Source organism: Anthonomus grandis, chromosome 15, assembly GCF_022605725.1.
Source record: "Anthonomus grandis grandis chromosome 15, icAntGran1.3, whole genome shotgun sequence".
Lineage (NCBI taxonomy): Eukaryota > Metazoa > Arthropoda > Insecta > Coleoptera > Curculionidae > Anthonomus > Anthonomus grandis.
The window spans coordinates 5,938,394-5,953,687 of NC_065560.1; positions in this window are offsets into that span (position 1 = coordinate 5,938,394).

Below are 15,294 nucleotides of genomic sequence, written 5' to 3' on the forward strand. Positions count from 1 at the left end.
TATTGCATTTTCTAGAATATAGAAGATACCTGAATTGATATAAAGAATAAATTTGGAGAAAGCATGTATGAAAAAATGTTTTTAATGTATAAATAAGCTCTAATAGGGACATTATGCTTCTGATAAGAAAAAAATTTAATATATACCTAAAATATATTAAAATTATTTTTGATATCTAAAAACATAAAATATTAAAAAAAATAAAATAATTCTCTGGAATTTTCTTAAAAATAAAGAGAAATACGCCAGAAAGCCTGAAATGTGTAAGAAAATGAGAAATGCCCAAACCAAAGATCGAAACGCCTTTTCGAATCTTTGTTAGTAGTACTTTTGTGTTTCAATATCGTCCCTAACCTACTAAATAAGACTAACTAAATATTCAAAATTGTCCGGAAGCATCAATAAAAGCGTCCACTCTCGATAATAGAGCCCCTGCCTGTCCTCCTTGGGTTCGCCTAGGATTTCGTGATGTGTGGACGTGAATATGCAATAGGGGACAAGATGAGGCAAGATTAATGGATCTCTACGGCGAATCGCCTAAAACAACCCTCGGCTACGGCGGCTGGTTTGCACTACTGTTCCTTCTCTGTCCCGTCCGACCGATGTTTTTACTCTTGTATGTAGATTAGCAAAGACTACTTCCTTTAACCGGGCCATTTTCCTGTTCCCTGCTTAAGAAAGGATCAACGAGCCTCGCTTAGTTATTTCTGCTACCAGTTTTTGTTATTTACCACTATACTATTTCGGTGAATTTACTCTAGAGTGCACTTTATGTTCTTCTTCACGATAATGGGCATTCGTATAATAAAAATATGGTTAGACACATTTAAGCTCTGACATTATATTGCATTTTTTTAACTGAAGCAAACCGAAGCAAACATTCCATTCTTTAGATGTAGGTTAGGATACTCAACATGAAGATGTAATTAAAGAGGTCTCTTTTACTAAATATTTGGGTGTTACAGTGAATAAGCATTTAAAATTGAGCAAACATTGTAGCGTTTTATTTTTTTACTCCTTATGTTCACTAACGCTCCATTGATATTTCATTAATTTCAATAATTACATTAATAATTTCAGTCAACTTCTTTTATTCATATTTCTTTAAATTCTCACTGTCAATGACACATTACTACTGTAACGCATCACTCTCCTGGTTTAATTATCCATGCTTTTTCTGATTGGTCTTAATTAATGTTTCCTCTGATTGGCTGATATTGACACCTCAGGCGAGAGGTGGGGTCGTTACGGATTTAGTCGGTACTGGGTCCATTTTTCGACGACTTGTTCCCGTGTTGCAGGTAGGAGCGCACGTAAAAGGCCAGTTTTTTATTTCCGAAGTTTGTGCAGCAGGAAGTGGCCAATATGGTTTGTAATTTATAGTCCTTAATCTTGTTCCTTTAGGGAACCGTTTAATGCATAATTTTGGTCTAGGATGCCCAAGATTTTGATAGATAGAGAATGAAACTTAGCAAGGTGAGTGTGTCACATTGTTAATGCCATTCATTTTTTATGGACAGTGAATACAATGGCAACCGTTGTTTTAGGGAAAAGCGGTGGAGCGGTTTAGCTGAAATTGGTGGAGCTGGAGCCAGAGCTAGTATTAGAGATTCCCAGTCCGGATAGCTGAGCTACAAATGGCATACAATCATAGCCTCGATTTTGAAAGCTAGCCGTTTATTTCTTGAAGGAATATACAGTTTATTCCATTTAAATATATATTATTAATCATAGATTTGTCTCACTTATTTAAATTTTTATTAATACACCTTTAATTTCAATTTATTGCTACAAATATTTAATCAATATCATAATTTAATACGTTAATTTCTTATCTATAATTTTAGTTATTTTTTGTTCAGTATTTTTCAGTACCTTTTTTGGTAGTTAAGTAGATATAACTCGGTTAATGTGTGGTTAACTCGGCAATAATTATTGTGGCTCTATTTTTGTAATGGTTAGGGCATACTTTATTAATTTTTTTTTTCGTAAAAACAATTAGCACATGCAGATATTCGGTTATCTAGGTATAATTTTGTATATCTATGTTATGCATTATATTTATGTATGTAGATTTATGAAGTAAAATAAATAAAAAAAATAAAATTTGCCGAACATTATCGCAAATTCTTTGTCAAGAGCAAATCTCTATTAAAGTGTCAATCCAATTTGCTGTTGCGCTATATAAAATTATACTAGGCACTATTATTATTAAGCTGGTTGTATAGCAAGAGAAAGTATACCAGCTCGGTAAATTTCTTTCTTGAGTGTAACGAAAATCAAGTTTTTACTGTAGAAAACCGTATAAATTATCAATATTACTCTATTAAAAATTCAGATATTGGAGGGACACAAAATCTCAGATTATGTTCTTTTTCCAGACCATTGACTTTGTGTCTCTCCAATCTCTAAATTGTTATTATTGAGAGGTCTCTTTGAGAAAAATAACTCTATTAAAGTGTAAATTTAAATGTCTATAATACAATACAAGATTATTTTAAAAAAGCTGATTGTAAACGGAACGGAAGTATACAGGCCTGGCAAATTGCTTTCTTAAGTGCAACAGAAATTCATAGGCCAAGTATCGAGTTAAGGAAAAAACGATAAAACTTGAATTATTTATACGATCACTTACACTTCCAATTTTTTTTGTTCCGTTTTTTGGCCTTGTGCTTGCCACATTTAGCCATGTGTTCTAATATGGGAACTCATTCACAATAGAACAGGTTGCTAATATAGTATTTAAAAAATTATAGTACTGGGTTATGTTGAGAAATATTTAACTTATCAGTATAACTCTATTAAAGTGTCAATCCAATTTTCTGTAATACAATATAAAAATATACTATAGAAAAACAAGTTATATAAGGAAAGGCAGCATACCGGCCTGGCAAATTCCTTTTTTGAGTGCAACATAAATTGATACGCAAAATATCAAATATAAGAAAAAATAACAATACTTTATCGATTCATCCTGCTGTTCTTTTTACTATAAAGATATATATAATGTAAAAATATGACTCTGTTAAAGGGTCAATGCAATTTTCTGTAATAAAATACAAAACTGTACTAAAAAAGGTAAAATTAAGAAGAAAAGTTCACATAAAATATTTCCTAAATTCCTTAAAATTTGAGCTACAGAGTGTTGAGAGTTCCTTAGAACCAAATTTAGAAGATCCCGTATTAAATTTTAAAAAACTATTTAATAAAAATGAAAAAATGATGTGCACATTACGCTTATGATTTTAAATATGTTTATAAGATAAATTTTTTTTTTAAATTGACCAGGCATAAAAGCAGTATTCGCATGTTGAACAAAAAAAAAGTCAAGAAATTAAATTTGTCCTAAAATGAATAGGGACTATAAAAATAGTTTGTGGCGTTTACTTTACAGTGTTACTATTTTGCCAAGAGTTTGCAGACGGTAGCTCAGAATTATTGGAGGCTTGGGATTGTTCGAAGGTTCACTTATGACTGGCTATCAAAGAATATAAACTTGATTACAACTATTAAATAAGAGGGCGCCACACACACACGCACGAAAACTAAGAAAAAGACTTTTAAATTATGATTTCGCTACTAGGTAGATTTCAGCACTTGAAAAATAAATTGCAATTATTAAAGTTTTTTGTATATACTTGCAGTACGCAGGGGAAATTTCATGAACCTTTTTACCTAAGGCATGTCAGCCTTAACTGTGTTATATCTACTTAATTACCAAAAAGGGTACTGAAAAATACTGAACAAAAAATATTATAGATAAGAAATTGATGTATTGAATTATGACATTGTTGTAGCTTAGCTATCCGGACTGGGAATCTCTAATACTAGCTCCAACTCTGGCTCCAGCTCCACCACTTTCAGCTATTTCCCGAGGAAATCAAAAGCATGCAGTCATCAACAATGGAAGGAGAATAAAGGGGAAAACGAAAAAGTAAAACCCTAAAACAACGGTTGCTATTGTATTCACTGTCGATAAAAAAATGAATGGCGTTAAAAATGTGACACACTCACCTTGCTTGCAAGTTTCATTATCTATCCATCAAAATCTTGGGCATCCTGCACCAGAATTATGAATTAAACGGTACCCTAAAGGAACAAGATTAGGGACTATAAATTACAAACCATATTGGCCACTTCCTGCTTCACAAAGTTCGGAAATAAAAAACTGGCCTTTTACGTGTGCTCCTACCTGCGACACGGGAACAAGTCCTCGGAAAATGGACGCAGTACCGACTAAATCAGTAACGACCCCACCTCTCGCCTCAGCTGTCAATATAAGCCAATCAGAGAAAACATTAATTAAGACCAACCAGAAAAGTGACGGACCGTCAACAGAAAGCATGGATAATTAAACCAGGAGAGTGATGCGTTACAGTAGTAATGTGTCATTAACAATGTGAATTTAAAGAAATATGAATAAAAGAAGTTAACTGAAATTATTAATGTAATTATTGAAATTAATGAAATATCAATGGAGCGTTAGTAAAAAAAATAAAACGCTACAAGTTTTTGTTTTACGGAAAAGCAGTGGCGTACAAGATAGTTTTTTAAAACATTTAGTCTTCGTTCCTGTACGGACGCCACTGGTTAGACATTAAAAAAATCTCCTGCACCAAAAAATAGCTGCTGATACTTAAAGAGTGTGTGCTAAATTTCATAAACATATTTAAAATGTTAATACAGTTATAAGGAAAAAACGATTTTTTCTTAAGATTCAAAATTAGGACTTTAGGACATAGCTCTATTTGAGCTTTTTTTCTTAAGATCACTTAAGGATTATCACCCCTAGAAATCAGCATCTTGTTCTGTAACACCCTGCATAAGCAAAGAAAGTATACTGGCCTGGCACATTTCTTTCTTAAGTGCAACAGAAATTCATAGGTAAAATATCGAATTAAAGAAAACACGACAGTACTTCATGGCAGCATATCTTCATTTCTGCGATGCTCTTCTTACACTGCCGTTCTTTGTACAGTAGAATAACGTATAACTTATAAATATAACTCTACTAACGTGTCAAATCAATTTTCTGTAATACAACACAAAATTATAAAAGAAAAGCTGGTTATATAAGGAAAGGAAGTATACAGTACTAGCAAATTTCTTTCTTAAGTTCAACATTCATTCGTAGACAAAGTATCGAGTTAAAGAAAAAATGACAAAACTTCACGGCTTCAATGCTCTTCCTACCCTGCTACTTTTAGTATAAAAAAACGTTTAACTTATTAATATAGCCTGGAAAATGATTACTATTATGTTTAGTATTAGTTGTTTTTCGAGCCGCTTGCATGCTTTTGCAAATCAAACTTGCCTATTTGCCAAATAACTAAGTCATCTGCATAAGCCATTGTATACTGGTATATTAGTGCAGAACTTTCCAGGTTTTGCACAATTTGCATACCTTGATAATGTATTTTAGAGCCAAAGACGCTTTAAACACTCCCACCAGGTGCAATAAGTATCTATGTCAAGCTCCACTTAAGTAGTGCTGGATAGATGTATTAGATCCCGGGAATTTACAGAGGAAGAATCCAGAGAGGGCTGTGTATCCCTATTAAATAGAAGTAATATAGCTGCATCTTCTCCGTAATAAGTGGGATCAAGTATGCGATAGTAAATGTTCTTGCTAAACTCTTTAAAGTCTTTATTCAAAGCGTTTTGTAGTCTCGCAGCAATGCTGCCGCTCTATTTTGTTATAGTACTCCATCTATTTTTGACTTCGCATGATTTGATTTAGAATTCTTACTACAGTTTCGATATCGTCTCAACAGATATGAGTATATTTGCTAGCAGTTTGGATGTTAAAAATATAATAATTGAAATGGTTTTTAGTTAATGATTTTGATTAGATTAATGTTAGTGCTAATACTATTATTTCAATTTTCCATATTAAAGGTTTATCTTACCTTCGTCAATCAGCAAGGATCTCGTGTTTACTATAAATATTTGTCCTGTTTACTTGAAGTTGAAAACATGCAAGTGAAAAACATGCTGGAACTAAATGTTGCTAAGTATATTGTTGTCAGAATTTCTACCTAAAATATTGCTATAATTTGCAATTGTTCGAACAGTTCTTAAGTAATCAACTGTTAAAGGTTTTATCTATATTCCACGTATCCTCATGTAATTCACATTAGAGGCGCCATAGCATAGGAATTTGGGTCTAGCTACAGTACAAATTTTAAATTTTTCATTAGCGATTTATGCCAGATTCTGTAAGTCTTATAGGTAAATTAAATGTTATTTGCAAAGGAGTTTCATAGAACTGAAAATGATAACAGAGAGAAGATTCTCCAAGAGTCGATATACGAAGACTTTTTCTTGGACTATATAATATTCTTATCAACTTATTTTATTTAAATGTAACATGAGTATGAGAACACTATCGCAAAAATATAAAATATCGATACTATAACCCCTATACAAGCAAGTCTTCATGTATGCCGGGTTAGAAGTTAAGACGAAGGACAGAGAAACGCGGCTTTTCTGAGATTGGGGTCTCAAACACGGGTTTTAGCAAACGGTCAGGGACTTTCTAGGGTTAATTAGAATAAAGGGATCCGGCCTAGAAAAAATTAAATTGGTCCTCCTTAAGTCGGAGAATTAATTGACGTGTTTCGACCCTTACTTATATACAAATAATGTCCCATTTTCTAGGCCTCTAGGCTGTCACTGTTATTCTTAAATTATTCTTAAGATTTTTTAGAAAATATTGAAATCCATAATTGAGGATACCTAAGTTGAAATCTATATAAGAATTTAAATAACGCAGTTATATCCAAAACATAATCTAAAAGTTTTTCTCAGTTATTATCTAAAATGATTTCAATGACACCTTTTAAAACATAATTTTCAGTTAAGAGCTAAATATTTGGTTAGGAAGAAACTAACTCAAACAACACATATTTTTTCTACGATTTTTAGTAAATTTTTGGTTTTAGTATATTTATCCAACGTATATGGTCAAGGTATATTTATTCAATTGTAGAATTTACGTATATGATCTACCACGAGGAAGAAAATTTCGACAGTTAAAAAAGAATTGACACGGGATTTACATACTTAGTTTGTAAGCTCGACTACTACACCTCAAATATTTGATGAAATTCTTTTGAAAAAATCACTGTTTTTCGTCCATATTACTCATCCTAATAACGCTGTTTTCATACTCAAAATTTATATATCGCACGTCCTGAACAAAAGTGTATTATTTCAAAAGTGACAAATTTTACAGGAGAGGCAAAAATATAATTTTCAAATTTTTAAATTCTTGTTCCTCTTTTGTTTTTAATGTAATTTAATTATTTTTTTGCAAAAAGTTTGAAGATGGTATCTCTGTCTAATATATAACACAAACAATTTTTTTTTACTTTAACAAAAAAATATTTTTTTTTTGGGTTTTTTAGTTTTATTTCGAAATAATACGCTTTTGTTCGGAATTTTTTTAGAAAATAGAACTGTGTTGGTTAATAATAATGGGTTATTATCGTGTTTTTTTTTTACAATATATTATTATTTCTTAAGAAGTTTATTTACTTACAAATATTTTAATTAAACAACGAGAAATGGAAATAAACTTTTATTGATCTTCATGACTTTAACACTCTAATTACTCTAATTATAATTCTCTAATTTCTAACCTTAAAAAACAAATTTTTAGTTTTACAGCTTACATTCTTAAGCTTAATTAGGAAATAAAATGCTTTAACCGGATTGAGATGTATGGAATGTATCCGTTTCTAACAGGAATTTAAGGTCCTTTTTTTATTTTCATTTAAAGGAAGTTTAGAAGAATATGCTTTGACTAATGTAGGCACTTTTCGGACATCACAGTCTGTTTCTGTCCTTCTAGAGGATTTTCGGGTATTAACAAGTTTAGTTTCTCTTACAATCACTTGCTCAAAGTCCAAATCAGAAAAAGATGTTTTGTAAAAATATTTAAATACATGTGCCTTTTCGACTTTAACTACACGAAGACTATTTATAAAAACCTGTTCTTTCTTAGAATTAAGTCTTAGAATTAGTTCATTACGGCATACATAAGCATTTTTTTAGTTCAATTGCTAATGCTTAGAGTCTTGCTAGAATCCATTTTAAAAGTACCTGAAAAAATAAACATTTATTTTAATTATTAATTAAAACAAAAAAAGGAATCTAGATCTAGAAAAGGTCATTCCTAAAAAAAGGTCTTTGATTTAACAGTAAATAAATTAAATTAAAAAAGTATAATAATTATAAATTTCATAGATTAAGTGTAAACACAATAAAAACATGCAAATAGATTTCGTTCAAGCTTTATAAAAAATTTAAAATTACGCATAAAATAGTTTTTTGATTAAAATCTTTTCTTTTGTAGGCCAAAGTCAAGTTTTATTATTTATTATCTGTTATAAAAAGCCTTTAATAAAAAAAAATATCAAATTTTAACGTATCAAATATATAAAATATAAATTATACATACCAATTAAACTTTCTTCCGGTCAAAACTGTCGTATTTCAAAAAAATGCATTATACTGTTAATAATCTGTGAGTACTATTATAATTCTTTCCGTATAAAACTGGAATATTTCAAATGATTCACTTTTGGACTAACAATTTTAATACATACATAGCCCAAATTTCCGTTTAAAAGTGTAATATCTCGAAATAATACTCTTTTTAACGGAAAAGGAGTGATAATTTGATGGGTTATTTGAAAATAATGCGCTTTTGTATTAAAATCGCTTGCAAATTCAGTGAATCTTTTGAGATAATACACTTTTACTCGGAAACAACATACCCGCCACGTGTTAATTAAAAAATTATACTGTCTTACACGGAAATTCTGACGGTATGGCCTCAGGCTATTTTATGTCTTTCGCGCCCCTGGTGACCGAATTTTATAATATCAATGTTGCGGTTTTGCTAGATAATAGAACAGGTATTTTTCTTGTTATTTCCGTAAAAAAATGAAATTAGAAAAATTTCGAAATAATACAATTTTGTTCGGGATGTGCGATATAAAATTATATCAAATTTAAATAAACAGTGGTATTAAATTAAATATTGAATATATATTTTCTGCAGAAACATTGTTTTTCATCAACTTAACCCTTACCCCCCCCAACCCACCCCAAACATTAGCCCAGTAAGAAATTCTTTTGAAAAGTCACTGTTTATTGTCCATAATATCCAATCTTATCGCACAGTTTTTGTATTAAATATTTATTATTATATATACAATAATTATATCAAACTTAAATAAAGCAAACTGTGTTGTTAAATTATATATTAACGATGAAACCAGCTACTGTTCATGCGTATTATTTTGGAAAACAATGATTTTTGAAAACAATTTTTTACTGGTAAGTTGTGTGGGGTGGGTAAAAAGGGTTAATGAAAACCATTTTTTTTTGCAGAAAATAATTGCCTGAGAAAAATTGCTTTTTAGGAAATTTATAGATGATCAAAAAATCTATACTTTTCTCACATAACCTTAAGGTTTTCGAGTGAAACTTGGATTAATTACGCTTTAAACGGGATCTGGAGAATCCTAACTTTTATTTATTCGATTAAAATTCTATTGATTAAGATTTTATTGGTTAAGATATTTAAAAATGACCTTCTATAAATTTTTCCTTAAAAACTTCATATGTACGAGACTGCTGACTGAGACACCCACAAGTACTATAAAGTTATTTCAAGCTATATAGTTGGGTATTATATAAATTGTTATTTATTCGTGACCCCAGTGGCACTCTTTTTCTTTTTGACGAAACGAACATATTATTTCAATAATATTTAGGACGACGTTACTAACTACCTCGCATTAATGCTAACCTCAAGAAAATAATTTAAAAGTAAGATAGGGAAAGGTTAAAGGACGACTTACGATATATATTGCCCTTACACATGCACGAGACGGTAAAACTCATAAAACTATTTTCTATTTAAGAAGTTCGCCTTTCGGTCCCCGAAAAACAATTAATATGAAATATGCCAAACATTCCAAAAATATATGTTAAAGGTTGCTACAAAGGTTTTAATATTACCGAAAATATTCCTTTACGGTTGTTATACTTTAAAACGGACCAGGGAACATTTGTAGAAAGTATGATTTACATTCCTCTGTGGGGAAACTTGCTTTAGTAAACGGATGGATAGTGGTTGTTTTATTTTGTATTTGTGGCTTTACTTTTAAAGTTTTGAGTTTTATTAGGGTAAAAGAGAAATCTAATTTACATAAGTTACATTTAAAAAATATTACTAATAACTATAATAGATTTATAACGTAAAAATTATGTAATGCACATTTACGTACATCCATTTACTTCTCATTTTCATTTAGCCTAATAATAGCATCCTAAAAGTTTGCCTCAGTGACTGGAGGTTAAGCATATCCCTCAATACAGTTTTTATCTAGAGAATTAACGGCAAATGATTATGGTATAAGAAATGAGATCAAGTAAATCTTTTTAGTTTAATTTAATCGTTTTAAGTTAGTCTGATCACACAAAGCTCAATGGTCAAGTCAATGATCCTCTCATATTACATAATTAATTCGTATTGCTAATTTAAATAACATAGCAATAAAAAATTGCTTGCCTAAAAGACTTTGACTATTGTCTTGGATAAGTCATAAGAAGGATTCTTTAAGGTTGTTATACAAGACATAGAGTAGAACCAAAGTAATTTGGCTTTCAATTAAAATTATAATTAGTTTCTCTGGGCAAAAGTCTATTTCCTACGTAAGAAATCTATTTTTGAAACATTTCATTGAAAATATTTCAGAACAACATTGCTGTATTATTTAAAGTGTAATATTATCTCTATCAAAAGCCTCTTGACTATTTAAAAAAAAAACATAATTATTTAATAAATCAGAAACGACGTCTGAAGATATATATAATATATAATAAGATAAGTCCAAAAACCTCTTACTTAGGACACTGATTTTTCTGTAGGAACGATATTTTCTGCATGTTTGTGTTTGTGTTTCTGCGTTGATTTCAGAAGTTTTTTATTAAAAATCTGACTGATGATAAAGGAAAACCTGTTTTTTTTTTTAAATAATAAATAAGTCTTGAATGACGTAACTACAAGTATACCCCAGAATGTAATACCATAGCAAAGGTGAATTAAAAAAAAAAATTACTGGCAATTGGTTGATAAGTATGTGAAACTTAATTTAATTGTCTGTAAGAATATATGAACATTTACTGTCGGAAGAAAATGAGAAGGAAGATCAGGCTTCTCTATAAAGAACTAGTTAAGAATATGATCAATGGATTTATTCGTTTTTTTTTGCAAATTCTTAAAATTAGCTTACAAAAAATTAGGGAACTTCGGACATCTTCCTGCAAGTACCTGCTGCTAAGGATATAATTTTTTCCACATTTCCTGTAACCAAGTGAGTTAATTGCATTAAGCTAAGGAGCTATGGATGGTTTTGTCGTTGTATTTATTAAGTGGCTATTTTTGTTTCTTAATATTTGCTGAACCTTTGATGCCAGTAGAAGAGATTTCTGCTCCAGAGTTTGTTTTTTCCTATTTATATTTTTTTTGTATAAAAACCTATTAGAAAAAAAAAATCTTTTCCTATAATAATTCTACTCAATAACAATTTAACAACTATACCACTAAATGTCAAATTTCTCTTTTTCAAATTTACCTCCCATTTCCTCTAAATCAACACAAATAGCAATCTCAAAATAATTGCTATCGATTGCGAAACATGATGGATCTCCCTGTACCGGTCCCTTAATATCTTAAATCCTTGACAATCCTTGATGTTCGGTCCTTCGGAAATTCGTGTGTGTGCATGTAGATATCGGTTTACTGTTTCGAATATTGATTACGGTTTATTGCGAATATTCTCTTGATTTCTCTTTGTTATGTGTTATTGCCCAAAAAGGGACACTCGAATGTTTTGTTTGATTATTATTATTATTTGAAATTAAAAGGACTTTAGAAGACCCCTTTTTATTCTACTTTTTTAATTATTCAAAGTTCATTTTCAAATTATTGATTACTTCTTACTAATCACAAAAATAGTCGAGTCGTTACACACGTTCGAACAGTCTCGGCCATACCCCGAAGATGTTCGAGATATATTTATTAGCATAATCTAAAGCGCCATTTAAAGTTTATCCCTTCGTTCCTACATTTACTATCCTGTATGTGAAAAGGGCAGCGTAGGGTCTCACGCGAATCCTTTAACCGCACTTAGTAGGTTCAATCCTTTGGGGATAATTATAATTTGGAGAAAATGGCCATTTTCTTGGCCCTTTTGTGTGCTTGTCTTTTGTTTTTACATAGATTTATTCATGAACTTATACAAGGTTATTTCGACCACTTCTTTTACACTTTTAACTTTTTAAATAGCACGTCTATCATGTTTTTTATACTGTCATTTGCCTGTTACTACTAACGTGGCACTTCGCTTAAGACCGTCGAATAAATAGTTGTCTATATTTATATACCTTGCGAAAATTAAATCCCAAATTGGTACACTGGAGCAGTCGGTAGGATAATTTAAATTAAATAAATATATATTTTTTTTTATTGGGCGTTGATTAGAAACCTCCGATGTGCGAGAAGGAAATTTGAGTTTTATGCAGGGTGATTCAAAATTGAGTGCAAAGATTTCAAGGGCGTGTTTACCAGCCAAAAATAAGAACTTTTTTTTTATACAAACGTATGTCATAACTTGCTTCGTTTTCTAAATGCAGAGTGTAAAAGTTTTTTATCATTTATTTAAAATTATTTCAGTTGATTTAAATAAAATTTGGTAGGCTTATTTCTCATCATAAAGACCCTCCTTTAGTGGGAATAAAATAAATTTATTAATTTCAATGGCGTCTCAGGGAGCCACCTACTCAATACTGATAAGTAAAATTATGGTACGCCACCGCTTTTTTGACAATTTAATTTTTTTTTTAGATTAAGCGGTCAATAATGTAACTTTCTTGCCTCTTGAGCCTTACTCGTATCTAGCTTTGTTTCCAGGAAAAAAATTTAAATCTGTGCCTGGCCCTATTAAAACAATTAATAAATTCCCATCGATTATTGAGGATCATTTAATTTCTTTTCAAAATTTAACTTGGAAGTAACAGATACATACAAAAGCAGATTTTTATAACGAAAAAACTTTTTATTTTTGGCACGTAAATATAATAATAATAATAATAATAATAATAATAATAATAATAATAATAATAATAATAATAATAATAATAATAATAATAATAATAATAATAATAAGTATTTTTAATTAAATCAAAAAAAAAACAAATACATACATAGTTAATCATACATAGAAAATAATGGCGATGTCTAGCCCTAGGGCTATTCCTACTTAACCAATAAAAATACGCCCTTGAAATCCTTCCGCTCAATTTTGAATAGCCCTGTACAGTATATTAACAATTATAATTTTTATATTGGTTAGCTTTAAACTTATAACAGTCAACCACATCTCCTCAATATTTTGAAATTCCCCCTTCGCATAAACTCGATTTTTTAAGGTTCGTCATAAAAATTTATCTAAGGTATTCAAATCAGGAGGTCTTGCCGGCCATTAATTCGAATCCACCTGCCACCAAATTTTTCTGTACGTTAGTTCGAAACTTGTGTATTATGTGGGGAAGCACTATCTTGATCAATCCAGACTGTATATTGACGCGTTCAAGTCAAAATGACGTAAGCACCATTTATAAAATTTCGAGTTATTTACGAAATAAATATATATATTTAAGTCATTATTTAAAAAAAATACTAAAAATGAGACATACATCAATTAACCATACTAAAAGCTACCAAGTTTATATTTTTTGTCAAAATTAAGCAGTAAAAAGTGGTAAAAAAGAGTATAAATGGTGAATAAGTCATTTGGCATAGGCTCTTGTCGCTTATCACGTCGCTTAGGACTACACATTATCTTAAAACATGGCGCTTGTAACAACTTTTCTATACAAAGTGGTTCTTCTTATTTTGGTGACGCTTAGGCCAATAAAATGAAATAAAAGTAATTAACGTGTGTTACTGTTTTATTACAAAAATATATAAGTTTCTCTCAAAAATAAATAAAAACAAATAGAGGGGGACAAAAGGACTGGAAATTTATTAACTCATTCACAAAATGTAGACACAGCATTACCAATAATAAACAACATAAAAAATAACATAAACAAGAAACAAAAAATATTCTCTAGAAAATTTTGTGGAATAAAATATGAGCTATTTTCTACTTAAAGTTTATTATCTATTACAGCTCAATGTCTTCAATGTCTGTTTTGTTAAGAATATCCGCAACAGCTGTACTATGCTTCAGTAAAAGATATTCGCTATGATACCTTGGTGGAATTGTATTGTCATCGCACATAGTTTTAAGGTCATTATATTTCTTTTTAGTTATGGATAAAGGGGCAAAATAAGCATTTTGTAGTTGTTCAGTATCCTTATTTTTTATGCTTTCCAAAACACATTCTTGGTCAATATCATCGTATTTATAGGGGTAAAAAAATGTAGAGCTGTCTTTAAAAAATTTTGCTGTTTTTACATCTGCTATTTTAAGGGTTGCCTTTTCTTTGTCGCCGTTAGTGATAAGTCGGAATTTGGCTTTAAGTTTTCTCATATGTTCTGTAAAATCGTAAAAGTCGCTATAAGAGAGAACATTTACCTCATAGGGTTTGGGTTTTGTTCTTGCATTACGCAAGATCGTTGGCCATTCTGATGGGGCCATGATGGCCTTACGTTTTATTGACTTGTCAATTACTGCGTGCATGGAATTAACAGGCATGTAAGTGTGTCCCGTTACTAAATAGGTTATCGAAATTTCTTTAATATTTTCGGATTTTTGAAGAAAATAGTGTAGCATAAAAAGTAAAGCTGCATTTTTAATTTGTCCCCCACAGTTGTCACAAAAGAATTCAATGGATGTAATTGACTTATTTGCATTTTCAATATTTTGTAAGTAACTTAGTAAGTTACTGCAAATTTCATTACATCCACGTTTTCCGTTCTTTTCTTGCCACAAAAAATAAATCCCATTTTTGCTATTGTTATATTAAATACCACATATTTTCTGTAGAAACCTGTTACTATCAGCCTGTGGCGTCGCCAAAACTTTCTGTAAGTCAAAACTTGCAATAATTTTAGTTTGGATTCGTTTCAGCTTCTTTTTGTTTTGCTAAGAATATTTTTTTTGCCAATTCTTTTTCAGTTAGATAGAACTCATATTGCTCCTTTATTGAATCAATTTTTTCTATTGCGTTTTGATAAAATTGACACTTACCACACTTGTCTTTTTG